Here is a 20,363-nt window from a genome sequence, read left to right as displayed (position 1 = left end):
TCTGGCATTTTTTACGTACGCCACTTGCGTGAACGTTTACACTTGATGCCTCTTCCATTCTTGAGTACGTATCGTCTTTGTTGTCTGTTCACAAACGCTAATATGACTGCTGTCTACAACAGAATACCGAATAGATGAAAGCTCCGTCGGAAAGCTAGCTTCAAACCAGCTACCGTTACGATGCCGCTGACAGTGAAACGATGTCCAGCAAATGATCCTTCGAAGAAGTTGCCGCCTAGACTTTTGCTATTATTACTCGTTTGATTGTATTATAGATTAACTGCGAGAGCCATCTGCTGAACGGGTGTTAAAGTCAGTTTCATCGTTAACGTCTAACACTTACTAAGAAGTGCTGACTACTTGCCGGGTATTGCTAAACCCACTTCGGTTTCGCTTCTCTGTCCATCGCCCCATTGCTTTTTTATGTCTGTTAATGAACTATATATATCAAGGATCTGATCTGTCACGAGTTTTCTTTTTGACGGCAATGGTCAGGTAAGAGAGTCGAAAGGAGAACGCTAAGTGAGGCCAGCGACACCGAGTCGAAAAAAAATATGTTTGTTCGTGCTACCAGACGTGCACTTTGTGCATGAGCACACAGAAATTTCTTTCATAGCGTCTACGCTACAAGTCTTCCCTTGGCCACCCAGAGGTGACACGTTTACACAAGGAGGGGGGCGGTGCCTGCGACGATTTCATTTTTCGTTTGTTCGCCGGCTTACCTTGTCGGTCAACTCGCAATGAACACAGGTTAGTGGGTACAAATCGGCCCTGCGACGACGGTAGCCGCTTCGAATTGTCGGGGGGTTGTAGCGTATACATGACACGTAACAAATAAGGAGGGAGGGGCATCAGCAGCGCTATGGATATCGTTTATGATGCAAGTAGCGAAGGCCGAGAATGATAGAAAGGGTTATAGCGATATTAATAATATGAAAAATCATTAACACAAACATATATGTACGTTAACTAGTCCTGTGTTATCGATAATGTCGATGTGTAATGATGGTGAGGTTGGCAGTGAATAGCACAGACCCTTGTTGTTTCGATCGCTACATATACTTGTTTTTGTCTTGATATTTCTAATAGAGACATTTAACGTTTTTTTTTTGTACTACCCTTGCTTTCGACCAACATTATAGAACCACACATACTCGCATAATTGTTTCATGATGCTTCCACATTGCGGACTATGTAAAGTTCTGTCTCCGTAGCGTTTTGTGTCAGATCCCACGTTTTGTTTTTGTTCCGAGAACGTTGTAGCTACCTCCCTGAGGGGAGGCATTTCCCCGTTGACACAGTCGCTGTCGTTATCTCTAGTTCTGTCTCTCTAGGGTCGTCGGCGGTTTCGTTGTCAACTCTGGCGTAAAATTCGCGCGTTGTTACTTATAGAACTCTTGTTGCATCATTGTTGTACATTGAACGGTCGTCGTAACAGTGCATAACGTTCGTGTGTAGATACTTTGTATTGCTGTTGCGCTCATCATGTACTGGCGAAAAACTACGGCAGGGATTGTTGTTTGATTTTGGCTGACAGAGAGGTACGAAACTACTGTAGATACTGATGCTTCGTTGGCTACACACAGGCTACAAACGTTCGATGATTCTTCCCAGCAACGAAAACGTACGCTCAATTATTTAGTAGGTTTTTGATTCGTCAGTGTCATTATTACCAACGGAACCAATCAACGAAGTTCAACACTCTATAGCAGCGTAATTACGTGTAGTTTGTCGATTTTCTCGCAGGTCGTGTGAAATGTCGGTAATCTGAAGACGGGCTGACGATGAAAGTCACTAGAAATCAGGTGGCCGGACGCCACTTTGCAACACTGTCAAATAGTGTCGTCGTCTTCATCAGTCTTATCCGACATTTGAATCAGCTCAGCAGAAACGGAATGTGTTTAATGGAAATCAGTAAGTTGTTACGTAATATACAGAGAGAGTACGGACTTTTGACAGGTTTTTTTGGTCACCCATGTTTGTTTACTGACGAGAGGCGGGTAGAAAACAGATTATTTGAAGCATTAGTTATGCCGACACGATGCCTGCATACCCTGTTGTTTATTCATTCGTGTAGATTAGAAGGTAAGCTTTTTTCCTCTCACAAAAGTCATTTTCGTCCTTGTCATTCCGCCAAAGGTTTACGATCGTCCCGCAGTTGATATGTGCTAACGAACCAGATTAAATATCGATAAAAAAACTTCAGACGGCTTCGTTAACAACACACCATAGAGTTAGTTAGTAGAAATCCGCGTTCAGTGTCAACTCATTGTACAGTGTTTCGTGAGCACCTCACGACGAGCGAGATGATGAATTGTCCTAAAGTGACCTATTTTTCAGGAGTAGTTCTTAGTCGATTTGCTGCTTCTAGTTGAAAATCTCATTGACTCTTATTTTTTTCGAGACGAATTTAAAAGCTTCCTGCTCTTCTATTTTTTTAGGAGCACAACGCTCACCACACAGCACTTGCTCTAGCTGTCTGTTCAAGTGCTTCCAGCCATTTTTGAAAAGTGTTAGTGGCCATTCTTTGCCTCCGATTGCTAACACGGTTTGCCTTCAGAAGCAGTCAGAAAGAGTACATTTATTTTCCACACCTCTACAATACATTGACCGTTCTAGCGGTCGTTGGGTCACCTGCGGCGTTATAAGCAACGCTACGAACACGTGCGAGAGGGTACGGCCAGCCAAAGCTAGGACTCCGTATGACCTCGGTCTCTGTTTATGTCGTGCTGTGGAATACTGACAAGCTGATGACGACATTAATATGAAAATAATATTTTTAGAACGATTGACGTAATTACGCCTACCGGACTCAGTATAATGAGCAAACGAGAGGTGATCTTATTAGTACTTCGATTCTGTTTTGGCTGGCAAAAATGGCTGTGTCTAGAAGCGATAATAATACCCTCATACGGGCTTTTGGGTAGTGCACAGTATTTGCGTGTTGCTGGAAAGGAGCAACAATGATCTGACTACATTTAGACGTTACTGAACTCTTTGTTAATACAATGAATTTTCAGAAAGTGATCGGTTTACGGCACAGCGTAGACGCACGCTATGGCGAAAGTATTTTTCCAGTTGATCTTATTGGTCGAAAGGCGCAATAAGTAAAATTTACGTCTGTGAACATAGTTGAACGGCAATTGGCGACAACTCCAGCATCAACGTTTTCAAATATTGGTTGGTACCTGTTGACTCTTCCTTTATGCAGTTCTGCTTTGAGAGCAGCCAGATCGATGATTTCACAGCTGTCTATTATGGAACTTACCATTAGAAATTGTCATTTTCCAAACAGAAACATTTTCACCATTCATAAACGATTCTGTACATCTGGAAAACCAGAGTAGTACACATAATATTTCAGCCATTAGAGTTGATTTCTTGTTTATGCACCCGTATGCACGCAGATCAGGGTCAGGCCAAAAAAATTATTCGTGTCTTTTTGCTTGCCCTTGGCTCTGTGAGGACGAAGTAGGAAGCGAGCTAGCCCGATTGATGATCTGAACTCTACGGTAACGAATAAATCCACCCCTATTTGCCTGTTCTCATTAAACGAGTAACTCGGCGTCACGTTGGCGGAAAGGCGTCACCTGTAGAACGAACCTAAACTCGATTAAAAAGGAGCCATTTTATCCTAACTTTTTTCCCCGCTGTAGTGTAGGTCATTCGTCTAAGACACAGGGACGATTAAAGTCGTCGTAGATGGCGCAATGTCGGAGCAGCATTTGTGAACGCACATACGTAGCGGTAATTTTGAATAATGGAAGCGAATAGAAAGTGGTTCGCTTAAAATTTCTGTATGTTTTTTGCAATGACTGAGGCCACCACGTAGTGAAAACACTAATGTGTACCATAAGGACAGGAACATCAAAGAAGAGCAAAAATCACACTAACGGCCATAACAAATGGCAAAGCAATCTATCCCACAAAGCAGCTAAATAAATGTAATATTCAACTTTACTATTTCGAACGTAACGGTGAGCTGACTATTTCAAATCGTCTCATTTGCGAATCAGAGGAGCGAACGCGTTGCTTCTGTTAGCAGACGATTTTTACTCACTAAGCTTCGCTTCTATATTTGTGTTTGGACAACAACAAAACCTGCCATGTAGGTAGACGAATCACGATAATAGTTGCAACTAGTTCCAAACTGGAGCCTGTCGAACATCCCTCTGAATCCGTTAAAAATAGGATTGCAACGACAGATAGGTGGCATTTTTTAAGCAAATTCATTATTAACATATGTTAATACAACGCTAGTAATAACGGTAGCAATGGTGTCCTGCGGTATCTGTGAGGTTCTGTAGCCGAAACCGTAATATAACGCATTGTGTTATGTACGATGCACAATTACTCGCAAGTTTCTGTACTGATATAAAAATTCTGTAACCATATCAACTACTTAAGGACGGAGTGGCGAAGGAACACGGACTCGGGAGATAATACCGGAGATAGTTCCTATCGTGCTCGGCAAAGCAGGACGTCCAAGGCTTGTTATTGCAGTGCTTGCACGAGTTCAGCGAGACAGAGCGAACCGAACGCAGTGAAAATAGCAACAGTCACGGCTGGAGCGCCCGTTGATAGTGTTACCGACAAGAGACTACAAGCTCCCTGAAAATTCTCGTGTGGCTTTTTCTCCTAAGACACCGTGTAAATGAACAATATCAAGTTTTGCCAGTTACGACTTACCGCTCAGTATCATAACGGCGCGAGATGAGTCCCTCGAGGCTCGGCCACAGCAAAAACAAAAAAGAATGAATTAAAAGCGAAGGTACGAGAGAAGTCCCAATAACCACTATCAGGCTGAGGCAAGCAGAATCAAAGTGGACTGAGTCTTGAGCGTGACAGAAGAAAGATCTTACAAGACTGAAGGGAGCATTTAGGGTACCGGCAACGGCGGCTGTAGGCGATCGAATTTTTTTTTATCTGTGAAGCGTCTGAAGCTTTTTAGTGGCGTCTTACGGTTGCTAGTCGCATCAAAGCTGGTAGCAAAGGTCTGCTGTCTGCCGTATGTAAATCTTGTATAAAGTCTTAAATCTGTTAAACTTCGGTTAGACGATATGGCAATTTTTGAGAAGGGCGCCGTGATGAACTTTTACTTACTAAATATCACAACATTATCGTTAAAGCGGTAGTTGATACGGTGCAAAAGTTTAGAAAACTTAATATGGTTTAAACAACATTAAGAAAAATCTGCACACCTAACAGTGATTTTTGTTTATTATTTTTTATGTTTATGATTTTGATTATTGTCCCCAGAATGACCCTCGGGATAACTGAAATAGAATTGGTCACGAATATATTTCATTATACATTCAATATTATCCGCTATCGGGGCTGGCAAAAGTGTTACGCGCATAGAATATCAATTGGGATCCATAGCACTAATTGGAACACCTTACGAAATTGTCACAAATCAGAAATAAATACTTTTGTCATGGCTGACATTCAAATAAAGCAAGCTTTTCAATTAAACATTCGAAAACGGTAACAGAAGTCTTGCGGCACGTACGTACGCCGCATCAATTTAACGACTTCCAACAAATATCAGCTTAAATAACAACTATAGACACAGCGATATAGCGACAAATAAATATAAATGAAGTTAGAAATAAAGAAGCAGTGTGAAAAATATTTACGTACCCATTAGCTTGTCATGGGGAGTGTATGTTTCTGCTGTGGTATTGTTTCTAGTCAGGCTAGAGCTAATGAAGCATAAGTAGAAAAAATCAGCTTATTCCTCCGTACAACAAATTGACCGTGTCCGGTTGACGCAGCTTGAAGCTACTCAGAATTCGCATTTGAAGTCGATGCGCCCGGGACCAGGCGCTGCCGTACCAACCACCGCTCGATTCAGGTCCTTTTTTCCTTTCTCGCAGGTTGGTTACAGGTTACGCTTGTTATATTAGGTTTAGCTGGGCGTTGAGGAGCTTCCAAGAGGTCGACAGATTCGATTGGTCTTGCTGGACTCGCCGCGCAGCACGATTTAAAATCGACGATTGAAACACAAATCGATTATACATACAAATGGCATTTCCTCCCTTTGTCTATCTATGCCACCTATTTTTAGTGACCAGATTATTATCATGTGGACAGATGTACTATGGATAGCGGTGAGTTTTGCATGCATGCGTCATAATGTATGGTATTACTACCATAATATGATTTGAGTCAGCTTGAAACGGCTGAGACGCACGCGACGACATGCTATGTCGTGGAAAAAGCATGCGTTGCTAAGTAAATACTAACTTACATACATGGTTAAATATACGTTCATAGACACTGCTTTTTCTATATATATATATATGTATATATTCATACAAAAAATTTATCATCCCCGAAAGTAAGAAGTTGAACGTGTTGCTTGCTTCGATCGGGTGATAGTATTTTTGGTAGAAATAGTTCAAATGTCACATCGGTTCAACATAGCAGAAAAAACCCGATGTGGAAAAAGGTTGTCCTTATTCTAAGGATAGTGCGTTGTGCCTCTCAGCGGCGACCAACTCAAGTCACATTTATCATGGGAGCAATTCCACGTAAACGGACGATATTTTCAGCAAGTTCAAAATGTGTGTGTGTGTAATCTTTCTGTACGACCGCTGAAAATGTACTTCTTGCGGGATCCCTCAAGGGTACTCAGAATGAGAAATGTCCTCCTTCCCTCCTCCACACATCGAGGTATTTACTTGTTAAATGTCTGTGGAGATATTTAGGCAATTAGGATCTGGTTGGTTGTTTTTTAACGTTAAATATACGTGCGGTTCTAATCACGATAGTGACATTACGTGCAAATATTAGAGTAACAAGGGTAGCGAATACAATAGGTGTCTTTAACTATGGACGTATGTGAGTCAGCGCCAGAATTTTGGAATTTTATTTTTTAAGAAATTACTTCGTGGTTCGTTTAATTTTCTTTCCTCCAGTGGACACTCCGTCGCACAGACACACAGAAAGGCTGATAGGTTTTGTATGTTACTTTACTACGTTATTATGAATCGCAGCGGTTTGCTTAAAAAATAAATTAGGTCGGCCTAAAGTCGAATTTTCACATTTTTCAAAGCGGGCGCGTGGACATTGCGAAGGAACGAATAGACTCGTAGGATAAATTACAATCTGGATGATGATGATAAGTAGCTAAAATGTTCGAATAGAAAAGCAATATTATACATAAATCATCTAGCCTATGGTAAAACATCTTTGCCCATGGACGCATTGCCATTTGTCACGGTTTGAACTGTCTGGCCCAATGACTTGCAGCCTTGTTGGTGTTCCCTGACATGGCTATCCAGGCTACTAGCGTTTTTATTGCAGATATTCTGAGGTTGGACTGCAGGTGCGACTAACCCGATGTTATTTTGTTTTTGATCGTTGACAGAGCGAACGTGTCGCTGAGGTGCTCTCGTTAACCTGCTTGCTTTGGCTGTATACACCTTTCGAACGGACTGTCCTTCTCTTTCTATGTCACCCGAGCTGGAAGAACAACAACCCCTCGTACAAACCGATATAATTACTTCGGAGGCAAGGGAAATGATTCATTGCTAGGTTAAATACGAATTTATTACAAATAACATGATCTAAATAGGCCTATTTGTATTTCGACATCTACAAAGTACCCAATGCGGCCTGTAGTTCACGACGCATTCATTATTACGGCATCTTAGTATTACTCCCTTTACATTAATGGCATGTATAGAACGGTGTTGCTACAATGAGCCTGTTATTGAGCCGTGGTTTTTAAGCAGCTGTTGGCCCATACAAGCGATCTGCTTAAGCACTCGATTAGTTAGTTGCCTGTACATATAATCATTACGGTGTATGAAAAGTTCCTTCTCTACTCAATAGTCTAAAATGTTTAATAATACACGCATAGGCAAAGGTTCGAGTGTGGTCACGACCGGCTGTTAGCCAATTGAGCGGTCCTGCTATATCAAAAAGCGGGACAAGTTACGTGTCTCGGCCTGAGGAGTTTTGCCAATTTAATTCAAGTGGCTGTTCACCCGTCGAGGGAACGTCTGTAACGGCGTCTATTCATGTGTAGCTTGAGTACGATAATGTATAGTGCCCTCCATTGTCCATTTATCATGTCTGTGGTCGGGAGCAAGAATTTCCCCAGTTAAGATCCCCAGATTGATATGTAAACAAGTAGGTATAGCATGAGAACGTTGGAACTATTGTTGTTTGTATTATTCGTCGCGTATTTATGGAAGCCGGTCTATTGTGCAATGGCTTAAGGTGTCTGTATTAATAGATACAGAGCGCTAAGTATGGCAGAATCTAATCCGTCGTACCGTTTTATTTTCGTGGAGACCTTCAGTCCTTCGCTTGGTGATATGCTTCATGTGTCGTCATTGTTATACATTATATATTTTCCAGTCTTTTTTCATTTCACTGTGTTGAATTGTTCGCACATTGTTATCTGGTTACAGCGGTGGACGTGGCCGCTTCCGAAAGGGTCGGAGCGCTCAAGCAGCTTACGGCGTCTAGTTTGCACTCGCGGGAATCATTGCCACAAGAGCATCCTACGCATTCATGAACCATCTAAATGTCGTTAGAATTCTATTCAAGCATGATATCGGCCCGCTGGTAATTGTTAAAGGGAGCATCTGTTGCCGGCCTCTATCTCAAAGTTTCCCTCCTCTATTCTAGCCAACCGTTGTCATAGAAGTTTTTCTCTGAAAGCTTGCTGACTTGTTAAGGTAAAATTTGACATGTTCGTCAAGCACCTACTAATGCATTTTCTGCCGCTTGCTAATTGTTTAACAGTCGTTATCAGGTATGCTTCGACGTGCCGCTTGCTAAACAAGAATCTGGTCTAAACCGAGATAAGAAATAAACATCCTTTCTGTTCATTTCATCATGGTAATTTGACAATAACGACGATATTATTATGTGTGCTCATTGTCGGGCCTGTTGGGGTCGTCGTGGTGTCGGCGGCGGCGGCAAATCTTTTTCCCTGTCCTCCATCTTCCACCAGTTGCGATCAAGGTTAGTGTTCCGTGCGCAGAGATAACTACACCGCTAAACGATCATTTAATGTGAACTAGAGCCGAAAGTTTTTTGTCTGTCGATCGGACGTCCATCATACATTAATTGGCCCACCATACAGTACGTGGCTTTCCAATAGCTAAACGTAGATTACCGTTTTGGACATTTAACAAAAGGAAGACTATAGAGTAGATTTTTCTGTTTATGCAAAGGCAAAAAGAGTTCTGGATAAAGTCATGTATATAGCGGCCCTAACCAAATGATCAACAAACATCAGGGGGTCAAGCATAAACCGATAAATTTCGTTAAACCAAAGGTTACCTTCACGCTGCTGGCTTAGGAGTGACAATCGCTTGATGATGATAGATTGTTACAGATGCTGTCGAAAAAGCGCATGTTCATGATTCAGAAAGTTAAGTAATAATTGTCAACAGCCGATACAGGCGACGTTGAATGTTTTCTTTTTTCTATTATCCTAATTATAGAATAAAATGTTTACCATTCAGTACAAAATACTCTATGCAGCGTGGAAGTATAATGATAGATACGGTATTTCGACGTTGAAATAGGTTAATTTACGAATATCGTAGTTCTTTTTTAAATTAATAATTAGATGAATCTCTAAACTGGCAAAGACGTTCGAGTCAAGAGTCATGTGACGACGTCCATAAAAAAAAATTTGCATGAACGTAAGTAGAAAGCCCTGTAAGCTATTTTCATCTACTGAAACGAACACCACAATGATGGATAATAGGAACAGAGAAAAAAAGCATTAATTATTACTCCGGCATTATTAGACCCTTATATTAGACCCACAACGACGAGCGAGTAATATACCTGACCGCCTGTTATTATGCAACAGTTTAACTTTTTTTTTTTTTTATTACTTACACACGTGTTATTCTGGCCATGTCACTCCTCGTTTGAGAACTTCTTTAACTTGTACCTTTACAACTGCCGTCACTACTCTTACTTTCACGACTCCGGAAAATTGCCCTTCGTTATGTTGACGAGGCGAGTCGTTACACCGGCTATTCAATTAACCACTTGGCAATCAGGGATCTATTTATGGTATGTTACGTTTCACTTAAGAAGCAGACATATATGGCGGACCAACAGCACGACGAAGGAACAACGTGGGTCGCGAAAGCTGGCGTCTTTACCAGCGTCTTTTAGCAACCACTAGAATAGTCTATACAACGTTAGGTCGTCCATTTGCCATCCTCTTTCTGTTTTACCTTTTAGCTCCAAGATCGCATGTTGCGAACATCTTGTGTTGAATTTTAAGTATTTCGTTGTTGAGCCGATAGCACGAAACGCCCTAGCCATAATTGTACGGCAACAACACAACGATTGGCTAGCTATCTAACACAAAAAAAGCATAAATGTTTACGTTGAGGCAGCAAAAAGATGCTGCTCTACTCTCGGCTCCGCCGACCACCGTTGATACGTTTATGTTAGCGATCAACCCGTTATCTTCACCATCTTTCGAACAACGCGCTTTTTGCGCCTTCTGTTACCGTTGACGTCACCGTTGCGCCTGGTCGTGGTAGTTTCGTTGTCAGAGACTTGTAAGACATGCGAGAGTCAGCTTGCGACATGGATTCGCGATAGAGACCCACCGCCGTGGTTGACTACGGTGGACCCTTCGTTCTATCTGCTGTTGCACCTATTGCTGCTGTTGACTGTTGCTATTGTTTTAATTATTATTTTTTTGGTGATTGTTGGTAGCTGATGATGATGACGGTCCCGCCGGTGGGGTGGCTTTTATTATAAAAGTTTTGCTAGTCTTGCCGAAGTTGTGGTTTTGCTTGTTCTTGTCAAAAGCTGACTGGCCACATTTGTGATAGTGACCACAGTAAATCAGAGGAGTGCGTAAAATACAGAGGAAAGGCGCAAAACTCGAGAAAGAAAAAGGAGGCTTCGTCTTATTTAGAAACGAACGTTATTTAAAGTAACAATAATGTAGTAGTGACAGGGCAATAATAATAATAATATTTTATGATTACAAGGGGTGGAACAAAATAAGTCGCCTTCGGCGAACCTTCGACGATAAAATAGTTTATTATACGCTAAGACAAATAGTGTGCAAGAAGACGTCGACGTTTTCATTTTAACGCAAATTGATTGCAGGAGACTAAGCTAATATCCTGTTGATCTGTGTTTGACCACCCAAATCCGAATAAATGCACAACTAATACAGATACTTTTTACGGCTAGTTGTCGAAAAAGAGGTAAAGCTATATAGAGGTCATTCTAAGGAAAAACTTGATAGACTTTAGGAAACGAGGATCGAAAGATTATGATAAGGTCTTCAAATAGACTTCAGATTTTCCATCACAGATGAGATCTTTGACGAACACAATGAAGAGCCATATCATACTTATCAAAAGCAGGGAGGAATCTACTCGCATTAAAGCAGTTATTTAAAAGAAAAAATAGGGCAACAATTCAGATTCAATGTTTTGGGAGGGTATTTTCAGTAAGCGGTGATAAAAGCTAATTTTAATTTGCTACTGGGAACAAAACGACAAAGAGTTGAGTCGATTCGGAGCACGCTGACAGGTTAAATTGAAGGCTTTGTCTGCGTACGATCACTCGCTCGCTCAGAGTAAAGGTTAGTTCTACTGCTATTTTCATAATATTATTTTTTGTAAAGGCAGCTTAATTCATAAAATCTAAAATAGTTTGTTTTATTTCCCCATTTAATGGATTATCTAACACTCATTGTATATAGGCATGTCTGAAGCTATTGAGTTGGTCCAAGCTGAACTTGAGTAACGTTTGAACGGTATAAGACAGAATAATAGCATGTTAGTACACGCAAGATGTGCTTCCTTTAGGCATACGTGGTATAAGTTTAAAACCGGGCATGGTCACACTTTGCTTCTGCTCCTAGACGAGGCCAACCGCCAGAAGCACGCTCAACGTAGGCAGTACCGGATGAAAAACTCGGAAAGTCATTTGGACGTGCTGTCCTTTATTGCTTCACATTGAAGTCAACGCTTTGGGTTTTCGACAGCTGTATACTTGCAATTTACATAATTATACTATATAACCTCGTCTTTGGGAAAAATGTCCTCTTTAATAGTCGGGAAAATCGGAATCACACGAACTCATACCACGAGAATAAGGACACTTTTTTTGTGTTAGTAGCCACTGGTTAGAGGATCTTTTTCCGATATGTGGGGCAGGCTGCTCCATGTTTCCTCTATAACGACAATATGCTCGACGCACATTTTTTGCTGGTAACAGTAATGCAAACCCACTCTAGCATATAGTATACGTGTTGACATCTGCGCCGGACTTCGTGCGTGAAGAACTCATTTGTGCTTATATATCTCGTCTTCACTGTTTTCGATACAGTTTCAAAGCGCGTGCTTCGAGAAATCCCGTCGAGAGTCTTGCGTTGTCCATACTTAGGTGTGTTCAAAAGCTTCTGTCGCCGCCCCGGCAGCAGCCTGTCTTTTTTCCAAAAAAATTCCACCAATAACGAAAGTTATGATGGTTCTGATCTGTTTTTGACAAAACTCGGAAGCATTTATAACAGAATCTATTGCATGTAAGTCCAGCATGCTCCAATGCGTTTATTGCAATACACATTGTCTTTTATTTACAAAGGACCGAGGTAGAGAGCCAGTCGTGATTGAATTGCACCCTATTGGTATTGATAGTGGTAAGGCTATTTGAGACCAATGCCGAAGTTTTACTAAGTGAGATAAAAAAACAGCGTTTTAATATGTAGGGGACACATTGTTTAAACTGGGTCCTCAATAAAAGAGGCGTAAAGTGGCTGCTAATAGCTGCGTATCTATTGTTGGAAAGTGGACAAAAACGCTACATACCGATACTTTGTGTTGTTGATGTAAGCCTAACTACAATATTTGTTTTATCCGGCTAAAGACAGAAGGACGACGTACACGTTCGGGCAAACACACGTGTGCTATCCAAGTGGCAGCATCAACGGATGCGATCTTTGTTCCCTATTGAGGCTCTATCAGCCCCGCTCATCTGACATAACGGATATATTAGCGGCCTCTCCTTTCTCAGCGGTTTCTATAATTATCTAAGTTGCATTTCAGCTTTTTTAAATGGGCGTTGCCTATGGTCTTTTGTTTTCCTGTTTATTCTTCGTTCGTTAGGCGGTACGATCATTCGTCTCGTGTGACAGCAGCGTTTGGCGAACTTTCAGGGGTCGTTTTAACTGTTAAGGTAGCGGGTGCACAAGTCAGACGTGCTGACGACGCTAGTGATGTTGATGGCATCGGCGCCAAAGGCCAAATCCAAGGGAGGAGCACGAGTTTTGTCTGGCAGAATCTTACTGACAAGCTCATGGTTGCTCCGACTATAATCAAAAACTCCTCAAAAAATTAAACTATATTTAAAAAGCTTAATCACGTGTTAAGTAAATCCCTAACTGCGCGAAGCCACGCGTCCGATCTACATCAGACCACAAAAACATACACAGACACATGCTTAACCATGAAGATACACAGCTTACCTGAAGGGGGCGCAGGTTCATGGTGATCATCATAATGACCGCGAGTTTGATGACGATTCGGCAATGGCGGCGGCAACGTTAGGTGATGGCAACGGCGTGCACAAATAGAAGAAAAACAATTATCGGCGCTAGCTTTGTCTATGATTCTTCGAGACTCCGGCGTCGCACTACAGTAGCAGTGACGCAGTGCTTTAATAAAAAATTATAGCAATAGTAGAGACAGAAGCAATATAACAACTACAAACATAGCGTTGTAGGTGCAGTGCGGGTGTATTAGGACATACGCGCGACTAATGCACGCCTATCCACCATCTTGGTGAGCGCCGCTATTGGCGCTGGCTCGTACTTGTGTGAGAAATAATCGGCTACGGCTAAAAGTTGTTTCGCTGAATGAGCTATCGGCTCACGCAATGCCATTTTTTCCTACCAGCGTCGATACCATTAGAAGCTGAACTTCAGAGCAAATGATCGCCTTGTTCGCGACATCCGCGATAGTTTTGCCGTGCCAGTCGGGTGAGACAATCGGATTCCCGTGAACTTCAGGCGTCGCAGGTGGATGCCTCCGGCCGAACACACTTCACCCAACGGACTGCACAGAAGTCGTATTACATGGTACTCGAATGACTGAACTCAAAACGGTATGAAGTTTACGCAACGGCGGCACCTGCTTCGATGATACTGTGTGCACGAGCTTATTCAAATTTACACAATTAAAAAATTACAAATATACTCGGCTAAGATGGACGCGGGAACGACACAAAACGATGCGAACGAAGGTCAATTTAAAACGCGGCAACATAAGTTAGCCACGACAAATATCGAGGTATAAATCTAATAACAATAAATAGATTGCGTAGTGTTTTGTGGGTGAGCAAATAAAAGGTTTAAATTGTCAACTTTTTGAATGTATATGCTGAGTTGTCAATTTCAATACTGGCACTCGCAATTCCGATAACTTGGAAGCTGAGTCTCAACCTGGTAACGAAATCTACAAGGCTTTTAAGAAACATCCCAGCGAAAATGGATACGAATCGAATGCGAGACCTATTGTAAAAATTTATGGTGTCCTAAAAGCATGTTGAATTAAAGCTTTCATGCGCACCTTTCAGACACTACAAAAAGCTTATAAGACAAATGTATATAAACAATTGTCGTGAGGTCAGTGCAATCCCGCATATATCCCGTATATGTATCAGGGAAATTAAATTCCAAAAAAAAAAAACATAACAGCATTTGTAGTCTATTTGGTTAGAACTAGAGCAAATATCATATGTTTCAGAATACGAGTGATTGAGTCCTGTCGTTGTCTGTACTATGTAAGTCACTTTAAGGTGCTGTGATCCTTAAAATTAAATTCAGTAAAATTTATTACGCTTATTATAGATTAAATAATAGGTGAAAATAACTAATGGTTTGACCAGAAAATAGCAAAGAGAGTTAAATATATAAAACCTGATCTCGTTAAGGTTCGAAGTACTGCTACTCACTTACTCATTGAGAAGATATCGCTTTTTAGTGCTCTAATTTGTTTCTCACGCAAAAACCTAAAAATTAAATCAACAATAGCTTTTCGCACTAAGCTTACCCTAGCGGTATATCTGTGTGACAGTATACATCATCTATACGTATGTAATAAGGGAAATATATTTGTATGCGGATCTACGGAAAACCGCCTGCCTTACCGCTTTACGACAGGCACGCGAAGTGTTGCTCTCCTCCACTAGCTGGCGCCACCAGTTCTACCAGCGTCGTTTTTTGCGACTTGCCGCTTGCTCGCCTGCTAAAGCACTCACATACATTGTCATGGAGTGTAACATCGTCATGTAATAAATTCAGCGAAGCCGATTTTCACGATCGCTCGGTCACGCTCTTCTTCGAGTAAAAGAAGCTCGTTCAAAAGGCAATCACCTCAACAGGTGATGCTGCACAGTAAATATAATAGATTTTCTAGTCTATCTTTGTTGTTAAGTTCTGGCCCGTCTTTCTGTTGCTATGTCCAATGTGGACAACGGCATGCTTGACAGCTCAGCCTAAGCTCGCGGCAGAAAGATGCCTGCAGTTCCTTGTGGCAACAGTAGTAATGGCTACTGAAAACATAATTGCAATTATTCGTCGAACTTTGCCTCCGGGTCGGCGGAGCAGTATATTTTTTTTCCCCTAAAACTGTTATATTTTCTAAGAGGCCGGCTAACAAAAGCACTAATTGGATTATTTCATTTCATCACCCTTACATGGATATATGTATATAATCGTTAATGGCATTACGCTATAAAACCTGGAAAGGTTAGAGGAAGAGACGCATAAGGAAAACAACGCTAAGAAAACAACATTACAATAAAGAGGAAAGGAGTCTCGCTCATTTTGATGCGCAGCGTATCTTGTTTGCATTGTTGCAGTACAAGGCTTGACTATCTATGCGTTTGGCTCTTCCCCTAAGACCAGGATTAACTATATATTTGAATGGCTTGAAAGGCTTTGTCTTGTAGGTCAAGACGTAGCCATTCAATGCAGCTGAGCGACAGCTGTAAAGACAATATTTTAACGAAAAGCTAAAGGGTTACTTTGTTTCTCTTTGCAGCACTTAAGACAGGAGAGCGTTGAAACACGCTATAGATGGCCGGAACGTTCCAGCGTGACGGTCGCTAATTACCCTTCACTCAAGGGTCATTACACAAGTTCCAGAAATAGCAATAGAATTTCGTACCGAATGTCAGTCAGTAATAAGAATCAGGATTTTCCCTTTTCTATCCACCTGAATTATTACAATTCTATAAAATTTATTAAACAGTACGTCAGAAACCTACGCAGAGAATTTAGGCATATTGAACAATAACTCAATAGGCGATAGAAACGCCGTATAGTTAAGAGGTAAATACAAGTGCCAGAAAGACTTTTACGTTGAGAATTCTACACTGAGAAGCATTTACTTTCGATTAGCGCCGCAATCTCTGGATACATCAATCCCAAAAACGACTACAGCCACAGATGCGTTTACCTAATAGACTGTTGTTGACTCAGAGTCATCCCTACGAGCCTTTCTATGCTCTGCAATGCTACTAACATCAATAGATATATGAATATTGAATTAAAAAAAAAAAAAACATTAATAACTAGAATTCAAAAATGTCTTATTTTTAATTTATGCGTAGTTCCTTAATAAATCACATACACTTATGCCTCAAAAATGAAAACTCAAGTGATGATGTAAATTGCTTCGTTCCGTCAGTTGTTTTCGTATGGCGATTGCGAGAAGACGCCAGTGACCACGGCATCGGTCAATGATAAAATAGGCACAGACAACGCAAGTCAGTCTGACCTAGCTGATCTTTCTACCATTGGTTGTTTTTTCGGATAACAGAGTGCTCTTGTTTATCCGGCTAGGATTTAAGCGTAGCAAGGCCAAACACAATTAAAAGAAAACGAAGAAAGATATCGACACGGGCTGAAGCTTTGCCTAGATCTTGTAGGTACGTCAAACTATAATCACTACGGCCGCCTTTAGTTTACAGCGGTTCATTGAGCTTAAACGAGCTGTGTTAACACTGTTCGCAGTAAAACTAGTACACAAGTTAAGCCAGCCACCATCGTTGGACATTTTTGCGAAAAGGATAAGGCGTTTGGGGTTGCGGTGGTGAACGGGGGGTGTCGTATGAACAGCCACTGATTCGATATATGAGAATACCTTTCGGTTCTTGAAACTGAAATTCACGATGTCGATGCTCCGGTAAAACTGAGGATTAGTTGGAGAATGGGACGAGCAGAAGGAGTACTTAAGCGAAACATCATGTGTAAGAATTTCATTGGCTTTCATAAGCATCTTTCTACATGTGCGATAGAAATAGGGCCCCTATTGTTCTGTTTGGTGAAGTGTCTGTTGTTGAATAAACTGGCCGTCACCCTCAGTGGACAGTAAGGGCAAAAGCAAAGCGCATTGTTGAAAACCATTCAAAATAACTAGTTTTCAAAATATTACAGAATAAGTATTGTACATAACTAGCCAAACTGTGTTACTAGACGGTGAGCAGGCTTTGCACATAGCAGTACCCTGTTAGGTACAAGGCGGGAATCTACCGAGTAGCGGTTGCGTTGGCCGTTTGCTCTTGCATGCTAAATTGCGGTGCAACTACATCTAGCCGCAAAGGGTGTTTCAGCTAAATTGGACAACGTTCAAACGGAAATTCGTACGATAAATATGGGTCACTTATAAACTAATGGGTACAAATGAAATTCTGTCTCCTTGTTATAGCTAAGATGGAAAGGTCTCAATTCGAACAGCAGACATGAACTCCCTACACATGACTACCTAGTCTCAGCGGTAGTGCATCCAAAAAGAAATGAAAACGTTCCATGGGTTGTTAGAATCGGCCGCCCACAAATTATTCACGCGGTATCGTGGTCGTGTCCTGGACCATGACGTCAATTAGTGAGAATAACGGAGATAGAACAGACTGAATGGAACTTCGTTAAAATGTCCTGTAAATAATGGCAAAGCTAGAGATCAGTTTCGCGTACACAACGCCGCAAATGTAAGGTTACACGCTTCTCAACAAGACAGAAGGCCGATTCACACCAGCTATTTGTTAAAAACGAGCTTTGGATTATTTCAGCCTTTTTTGAGCCTGGGAGTGTCGAATGGAACACTATGTAGTGTTCCATTCTTTAATCAATCGTATATAACCCATTTAAATAACTCATATATATATATATATATATATATATATATTTCGATATACAGCTATCGTGTCACTAAAAAGTATTTTATGACTTTAAAACAGACACTTTTGTCAACAGATTGGTAAGCTCTTTCGGGCCAGGACTTTGTCTGAAAAAATAGCAGTTACATTGCATAAAATACTTTGTCAGGAACGTCTCCATCGAGATATCAAAAGGAAACGTAACGCATTGCCGTTTTTGGGTGACATTAGTATCGTCGTAAAGAAGCCATGCAGCTATAGGAAAACGATTGGTACCCCCCTGAACATACACCCAGACGATATGCACCCCCAGCTCGGAACTATCCATGTTCGTAGTGGCAAAATGATCTGAAGTCCGCAAGAGCCCACCAAACGGATCATCCAGCCGCCTAAAGCGGTTACTGTTATATATGTCAAGTTCTTAGATCTTCTTTGACATGGGCATACATTTATGTCGTAGATAATGCTAGGTTGCTGTTGCCCGTAGTGTAGCTTAGGTGGAAAAAGATCGTTAGCACGTATCAAATCGTCACACAATCGTATCCCAGCAACACGTAAATAAATAACATAGCCGCCCTGATAAAATGACTGATTTATTTTGAACGTCGGCTCCCAGGCACCCTCACAAATATCTGTTCGTTTCCACTCACGTCCAGAAGGGAAATAAAGAGTAAGCAGATTCATATAATACGAAGTTGACACAAACACGTTTCTGTCACTTTCTGAAAAAAAAAACAAATGCAGCAAAACGCTATCCTACGTTGAATACGAATGCCGCGTCAGAGAACTATGCAACTTAATCCTACCGTACGCGAAAGGAACAGCATTGGCGTCAGGTTTGCGATTGTCAGCGTATCTGAAGTGTCTAAGCGATTCAAAGCAATCGTCATTGTATGGCGGAGTTTTTTTCTTAATCTTCCTTTTTGCGTTGAAAAGCGAAAACCTTACTCTAGTTAACAGTGACTAATTATTGCATCATTGCCTACATCGTAATCTATTGAAAATCATTTGACATTTTACGAGAAGTACTATTTCTTTTTTTCCCGCACAGATTTGTAGCACAGAACGTCACGGAATACCCCCAAAGCATATGAATTACGTAAGCGTCGGCGTCAATGGCAGCTGTAATGACAGTCACGTCACAACGGAAAAGAACCAGCGACTAGGATGAATCAGTTCGCAACTACAACGGCCTATAGGTACGTGTAATAATAATCTGATTACGGCTGAGGTTGCTGGTACCGCTGCGACGCTACAAGATACAGTATTTACCGCTCTGTTGGGTACAAGTAGACAGGTTTATGCGCGGATTTCGTCACGGGTTGTGCAAATGGTGAAAATGAACGGCAAATCAAAGCATGCCATATGGAAAGCTAAGCTGAGTACAAGAAGCGCCTTTAAAGACACGCTCTTCTGTGTTTACGTTCGGAGAGCTGTTCAGCAACTGGGCCTATCCTATGCCCTGGATAGCGCCAAGAAGGCAAGGAGCACCTTGCGGTGGCAGACACTGCCTGTTCGAAACGTAGATTTCGTAGGCACCGACTGAAGCTACCGCTCCGCTTCGCTTGAAGCCAGCAACAATGGTGCCAACAAGATCGACAATGAAACAACAACGGATTGTAGAGCAAAACAGAATGAGATACCAGTGCTGCCGTAGCTGTTGTTGGTGTCGTCGTTATCGGCTGCTGTGGCCTCGGCAGCATCGACCGCTCAACATCAAAAAATGTTGCTGGCCGTTTCTTCTTTAACTTTCCGCAGAGGGGTTGAAGCTCGTGGAACCTCAGAGCGCCGATGGCGACATCGGTCGATGTTAGCGAGTTTAACGCTGGCTTTTTGTTCCTATTTCTATTGGCGTTGTTGGAGCGGCTGGTGCTGCCGAAACGGCGTTTCGAAGCGCGGCGTTTGGAATTCGTAATATTTTCTACGAATGACTTGTTGGGGAGGAATTTCTAAAAAAACGTTTATCAAGACGCCATTGCTGATGCCGCGGCCACCGGCGTTGTCACGAAACCCTACCACCGCGGCAATAGTGCGACGACATCAGCGGCAGCGATAGCGAGAATACCCGGTAGATCGATGCCGAGAGGATGCAAAAAAATCACCAGAAAAAAACAACAGAACATTCCCTTTTTTTTTTTTTCGCCATCGCAGCTGCTGGCCGCGTTTTTCTTTTTTTTTTTTTT

General features: G+C 41.7%; 1 long non-coding RNA gene across 1 annotated transcript in view; it reads left to right on the top strand.

Moving 5' to 3' along the window:
- The first annotated feature begins 1,347 nt into the window (after nucleotides 1-1,347).
- LOC147757543 (uncharacterized) overlaps nucleotides 1,348-20,363 on the top strand; it is a 34,923-nt gene continuing 15,907 nt past the window's right edge. The window contains exons 1-5 of the long non-coding RNA XR_015320537.1: nucleotides 1,348-1,914; nucleotides 3,021-3,180; nucleotides 4,408-5,008; nucleotides 7,376-8,985; nucleotides 19,232-19,379. This is a non-coding gene — a long non-coding RNA (uncharacterized LOC147757543). The remainder of the gene's footprint in view (nucleotides 1,915-3,020; nucleotides 3,181-4,407; nucleotides 5,009-7,375; nucleotides 8,986-19,231; nucleotides 19,380-20,363) is intronic.

The sequence above is a fragment of the Varroa destructor genome, unplaced genomic scaffold, assembly GCF_002443255.2.
Source record: "Varroa destructor unplaced genomic scaffold, Vdes_3.0 BEIS01000002.1, whole genome shotgun sequence".
Classification (NCBI taxonomy): domain Eukaryota; kingdom Metazoa; phylum Arthropoda; class Arachnida; order Mesostigmata; family Varroidae; genus Varroa; species Varroa destructor.
This window is presented reverse-complemented; position numbering and strand designations above follow the sequence as displayed.